This window comes from Sorex araneus, chromosome 1 (assembly GCF_027595985.1).
Source record: "Sorex araneus isolate mSorAra2 chromosome 1, mSorAra2.pri, whole genome shotgun sequence".
Taxonomy (NCBI): domain Eukaryota; kingdom Metazoa; phylum Chordata; class Mammalia; order Eulipotyphla; family Soricidae; genus Sorex; species Sorex araneus.
The window spans coordinates 42726790-42733556 of NC_073302.1; the positions used below are offsets into that span (position 1 = coordinate 42726790).

At 34.5% G+C, this 6767-nt stretch overlaps 1 non-coding gene across 1 annotated transcript; it reads left to right on the forward strand.

The window, feature by feature from the left end:
* Window positions 1–231: 231 nt before the first annotated feature.
* LOC129400914 (small Cajal body-specific RNA 13) lies at window positions 232–505 on the forward strand. Its single transcript, XR_008627967.1, has one exon. It is a non-coding gene; the product is annotated as a small Cajal body-specific RNA 13 (non-coding RNA).
* Window positions 506–6767: the final 6262 nt, after the last annotated feature.

A 6767-nucleotide genomic window follows, 5' to 3' on the forward strand; every position in this document is an offset into this window, starting at 1 on the left:
GCTCAGATGAAGTTGGTAACAAATACGACATATGTCTGTATGTTTTTGTCTAGATCTCTTGGTGTTGCGCATTGGTTCTTTATTTATTTTAGCAGAGTCGCATGCTTCCCCCAACTGTTTTTGATGGCAAATCTCAGTTGTTGCACAACATAAAAGGAAAATTGTAACCTTAGACATTTTAGAAGTGAAACAAAAGATGGTTTAGGCATTTGTTCTAGAATATCGGAAGTTGCTCTGTAGTCTGGGAATGGCACAAGGTTGGTGATACTCAAAGGCGCACGTGACTTGCAGAAAAAAAGCATCCTCTGGAGGAAACTGAGGCATGACTTTCCAAGGTCCAATAGTTCATGTGCAATTTTTCTCTTACAGTTCCTGGGCACTGTTTCCTGGTGGAAGTGACAGGGCAGTGCTGTTATCTATCCATAATAGGAAGAAAAGCTCTACAGTTAGGAGATTGTTTAACAGATGGAGCAGTTTCTGTTAGACCCTAAGTTCTGCTACAATGTTTTAAAAAAGAAATGTGACTGAGCACTGACTTTTGAACTCACAGCTAACTCTACCTCTCAAGGATATTCGAAACTTATCCAGGAGATTAAAAAAAAAGTGTATAGAGTTTTTGTAAAAACTAATCAAATAACTCAATGTCAGAATTCATCACATACGCTTATATTTTATAGTATCTATTTAATATGTGCAGTAAAATTGCTGAGATTTTTTTGAAATTATTCTAGGTTAGCAACAGCAGTGCTTGTTTTCAAATACCCTGTAAATAAGATTATTTGCAGTAGAAAAGATTAGCCTCTTTAGTTCTCAAAGACTGTTTAAAGATATTTGAAGAATTTCCTGTTACAATTTTTTTGACAATTTGGGGCCAAGAATCTGATAGTGTGGAAGTCAATGCCATTCAGATCTAACCTAACACACCTGCAATATTCAGTTGTATATTTATTTCAGAGATGGAGCATCTTTCCCAAAAGAAAACATCTGGTAAAAATTTCCTTAATTGACTCTATTTTATTCTTTCTTATTCAGTGCTCAATTCACTTTAGTTTTGTTTCAAACAAAGCAAAGGTCATCAATGTTAACATTTTTGGTTTATTTTCTTTGATTCCTGGAAAGCATTTAATAATTTAATCTTTTTAGAATAAGGTTTTCACTTAATCCCAATAATGCCTTACCTTTTTAGATCCTACTGCCTAGTAAAGCAATGGCAATACTTCACTTTTTCTCTCAAAAACCCATTTCAACTATTCAAGTCATAAAAATTATATTTTCTATAAGTTTTGGCCTCAGATACTCTTTTAAATATATAATCTCTCCAAAATTATGTAACTTTGACTAATAATCTTCTGTACCTTTAGCCTTTATGTACTCAAAGTCATGGACTTCCTATCATTCTTGAAAACTTCAGAGTCAGTTTTAACTATAAACATGCAGAAAAGCATCACCATCATTCTATAATAAAGTATTCCTTGATGTCTCTTATTTAGTTGTTTAATCCAAAATCTAAGTGTCAATTTGGATTATCAATTATAACATCTAAGGCATCTCCACATTCTCTAAATTATTCCACAGGTGCAATTTGATTCTGTGGTCTTTCTACATTTTATTTATTATTTATTAATCCAGGATTCTGGTCACCCCCTGATCCCCTTTCTGCTTATATAACCTTTGAAAACTTTCTCCACATCAATCCCTCCCCCCCCGTTCAATCATTTCTATATAAGGCAGTCACAACGACCATTTATCTTTTCAAAAGGCAAATTTTATAATGTCACCCCAGTCTCTTTCACTCTCAAAAATTTCAAATTGCTTTGAAATGACCTTCAAATAAAGGTCAAAATCCTTAGCACACTCTAGAAAGTAAAGGATAATCTCACTTAGCAGAAAAACCATCTTGCATTATTTTAAGACTCCCTTTTCACTCTTAACTCTGATTTTGTGGGGGGATGACTTCTTTATTTAGAATAGATTTATTGATATATTGATATTTTATAACCAAATATCACATAAATTTAAAATTTACAATTTTGTGAGTTTGAACATCTGCAAATTCATAGCATCATTATCAGTCTGGACAAGAGACATATTCAACACCTCCCAGAATATTTTATCATAATTTTTTCTGCATATGAGTGAGGTAAGACCATGTAAAATAAGACATTTTGAATTGCACAATATGCCTTGTTAACAAGTAATGCTATGTTCTAGAATGTATCTCCACACCCTGCTCATTTTTATCTGGGGGTGCTGAGGGAGTGGGAATGCATGTGGTGCTCAGAGGTTACTCTTGGCTCTGCATTCAGAGATTACTACTTGCATGTGGAGTAAACTCATGTGAATCAGGTGCAAAGCAGGCACTCTACCCACTATTTCTTCAGCCCCTAACTTGCTTATTTTGTTTCTCGAAAATTTTATGCCTGAAATATTAGACAACTACTTCCCATTTGACTGCTTTCTGCTTCTATTAGTTTATGCTATACACTTAATACAAGTGGAAACGTGCAAGGTGTTATTGCTTTGTGACTGACTTTATTCACGTAATAAAATATTCTCAAAATTCATCATATCATTGCTTATGATAGCATCATAGCATTGCTCATATTTAAGACTCTGTTTTTGAAAAATTTTTTACCCTTTAATTATTGTGGTTTTTTTTCTTCATCTTGACTAATGTACTTCAATAAACATGAGAGAAAATATATCTTTTTTTACTATATTACACAGATTTTGAATAAATATTAGAAGTGGGTTTGCTGGATGAGATAGTGGTATAATTTTTAGTTCCTTAAAGAAATTCCATAATGTTTTGCACAGCAGCTATACTATTTTTACCTTCTCATTAATATTGTACAAGGGTTCTTATTTCTCCATATATTTACAAATTCTAGTGATATATACATGCATACATATGCGTGTGTGTGTATGTCTTTCATGCAGGCAGATAGAAGTAAAGTATTGTTTGTATGTAGCACTGTAGAGCTATGGCATTTCGTCCTGTTGCTCATCAATTTGCTCAAGTGGGCACCAGAATGTCTCCATTGTGAGACTTGTTGTTACAGTTTTTGGCATATCGAATACACCATGGATAGCTTACCAGGCTCTGCCATATGGGTGGGATACTCTCAGTAGGTTGCCGGGCTCTTAGAGAGGGCCGGAGTAATCAAACCCGGTTCGGCCGAATGCAAGGCAAATGCCCTACTGCTGTGCTATCGATCCAGTATTATTTGTATATAGATTGCAAAATTTTCTAAATTTTAGTGGTGTGTAACATCCTTTTACTTAGTAAATAATTTTGCTTTAACAAATAACTACTGAGATATTTTAATCTAATCATTTTGTTGTTGTTGTTTCCTTGTTTTAGGACCAGACACGATAGTGCTCAGGTGTGAGTTCAAAAAACGTTGGCATGAGGAACTCATGTGTTTGGTGGCAGAGAATCACCTCCGCAGGCCAGCTGACTGACAGAGAAAAAAAAAGGATGGAGGAGTGGGGAAACAGAGGCACGAGGGCCAAAGGCTGGTTGGCAATCAGTGACCATTTATTTCTTTCCTCCCCCTTCTTCTCTTACAGAGTAGTTATATAGAAACTGTGAAGGGCAGGACTACACATAGATGGGGTAGAACATGAGTTGACTATGTTCAAGAGACATACCTTACTCACTGTATTATCTCTCGAGCACTTCTAATAAGTTTTTTAACATTTAAACTTTTTATTCGGGGCACAGTTATTTGCAATGCGTTTAATAATACAGTTTCAAGTATACAACATTCCAACTGCATCATTTCTTGACCAAAGTGTCTTCCTCCTTCCACCATTGTCTGTGTCCCCATCATTTCACCATGTCCCAAGCCAGGGTAAGTTCAATTCTATAGACAATTTCTCATATTATCTCATAATTCATTTACCATCTCTAGATTCTGGAATGTCAATAAATAATGTAATTATATATTATACATATAAAATTAGAGTTTATACCATGTTGAAGAATAATATAAAGCTTTCCTTAGCTTTATGTCATTAATTGCTTCTAACATATTAGAATTTTTTTGACTAATTAATTAATGCTCATATAAATACAGGCATAATAAATGCAGTTTTAGGAAATACATAAAGTGCTAGTACTAGTGAAAATATTTGTTTTGTGCAAAACTATTTTATCAAGCCAAAATTTCAAAATAATAAATTAATAAATATATTAAGTCAGACATATGTGACAAAGTTACAATTAGAACTTTTAAAAACAATAGTTTGTTTGTTAATATGGTTTGAATCCTCAATTATTTTCCATATATATAGGATAGGTTTGGAATTATGAACATATTCTTAAATTGGTTCTGTTATTAACTCCATAAAACATTACAGGAAACCTACATAAAACTCATCTATCTAGTCTTCTTATCTGCAATGGGGTAAAAATACATGTCTGACTGAATTGTTTTAAGGCTTATACTTATATGTTTAATGATTTTAAGCATTAAGCACAGACCTGGTCCAGTAAGTCATAGATTTGATAGATAATCATCACTTAATACCATAGAATTTTTATATTACTAGTACAATGAGCAAAAAAATCACTTTAGTAACACTGTCCCATGCTATGCTGCTTAATGAACATTTTTCTAAATCAATGACTAGTCAATAATGATAAGAACTGTATCACTGTATCACTATCATCCCGTTGTTCATTGATTTGCTCGAGCAGGCACCAGTAATGTCTCCATTGTGAGACTTATTACTGTTTTCGACATATTGAATATGCTACGAGTAGCTTGCCAGGCTCTACCATGCGGGCGAGATACTCTTGGTAGCTTGCCAGGCTTTCCAAGGGGGGAGGAGGAACCGAACCCGGGTCGGCTGCATGCAAGGCAAATGCTTTACCTGCTGTGCTATCACTCCAGCCCATGATAAGAACATGTCTGTAAATTTGGATACAAAATATATAGTATAAATAGTGCAAACAAAAAGCACTATACCATATTGATAAGAAACCAATAATCTTTGTAAAGCAATAAAACAAGAAGATATTATCCACTGTGATTCAAAGCATTTTGGTATCCCATATTGTTTGCAGAGTTTGGGAGAGATATGCTACTCCAATATATTTCAAATTAATCTTTAAAAATTGTGATCTTCACCTTTCACAATTATTTTCTAATTCACTGGCTGAAGATATTAGATATCTCTATGTGACAAAAATATTTGTTCAAATCCTTGTCCAAGATTCTCTGAACTATAGGACTATACTAATTGATAGTGTCAACTATAAAATTGTGGTCAGAAATGCTAAAACAAATTTTCAGATTCTGTGTATATGCTTTGATTTTTCCCTTCCCACATGATTTTTTCTTTGATTTTCCTCTCATTCACTTTTTCCTCTGTTACTTTTGATAATGACGACTAGTGATGCTTTGGTGATATTGGAAAAATACACATAAGTAATTTAATTAAAACACAAAATGGTTTAATAATAAGAAAATTGTTGACAATATGAGAATTCAAGATTCCTTTCCTAAGAAAAGAATCCTGAGATTCTACTTAGAAGTTCTAGCCAATTTTTCACACTATCTCCTTTTCAGTTGAAGGACTAAACTCAGTGTGAGAGCCTTGATCTCTATGACTCAGAGCACATATTAACCTTTGAGGAATGGGGAGAGAAAGCATTTGGTTCTTCTGTGCTATTGATGGCAAAGTATCCTCAGCCTCATAGCTAAGTTAGCCTCATAGCTAAATTAAGACATGTATATGTATACATATATACATATATTTATATATCTTTTGGGGTTATTCACAGGGGTTACTCCTGTCTTATGTACTCAAAAATTACTCCTGGTGGTGCTCAGGGGACCATATGGGATGCTAGAAATCAAACCTGGGTCGGCCGCATGCAAGGCAAACGCCCTACCCGCTGTGCTATTGCTCCAACCTCAAGTTAAGATATTTTTTACAATGCAGTATAATTAGCCAGTAGAAAGTCAGCTGGCCAATTAAAACAATCTGTCCTCTGGTTTGCTCCAGAATAATGCCCATTGCACAATACTATGGAAGTTAGATATGATTATATGTGCAATAAGCTTTATTAACTGCCACTTACATGGCAGAGGTCTATAAACACAATTTATTTCCCTTACAGTTGAAGAAAATCTGAAAGCGTCTATTTGTTTTTGCAATGTTCACCCCAAAGTTCATAACTGTGTCACAAACTGAAAAAATATTGGGCTATGCTACCCCACAGCAAAGTGAAGAATGCCAGACTTAATGCAGCAGCAAGTCATATCACAGGCAATTTAAGATTCCAGGTTTTGAAATCCATCTCTTGAAATAAACCCTAGAATACACATAGAGCATTTATTTCAAGAGATCAAAAGCCAGTCCTTTACACCCAACTCATTCATTCTCACTACATACCCATAAGAAATGAGAAAGTTAAATACAATTTATTCCTGAATTTTGATATAAGGATCTAATAAGTGCTCTATTTAAAAGTATGACTGAGAGCAGAACTTAAGCATCTAGTCCCCAAAGCTGTGTAATGTTCCTAGGCAATGAATTCTCTAATTTATTAGTAAAAGAGAAAATGAAATGAAGGCTAGTTCTTGTCTTTATCAGTTGGAGACCGAGAACTATGCTTTTTGTTTGTTTGTTTGTTTGGAGAACCACTGCCAATGTTGCTCAAGGTTTACTCTTGGTTTTGTGCTCATAGTTCACTCCTGGCAGGACTCCAGGGGCTATGTGTGGTGTTGGGGATTGACCTCATGTAAGGCAAG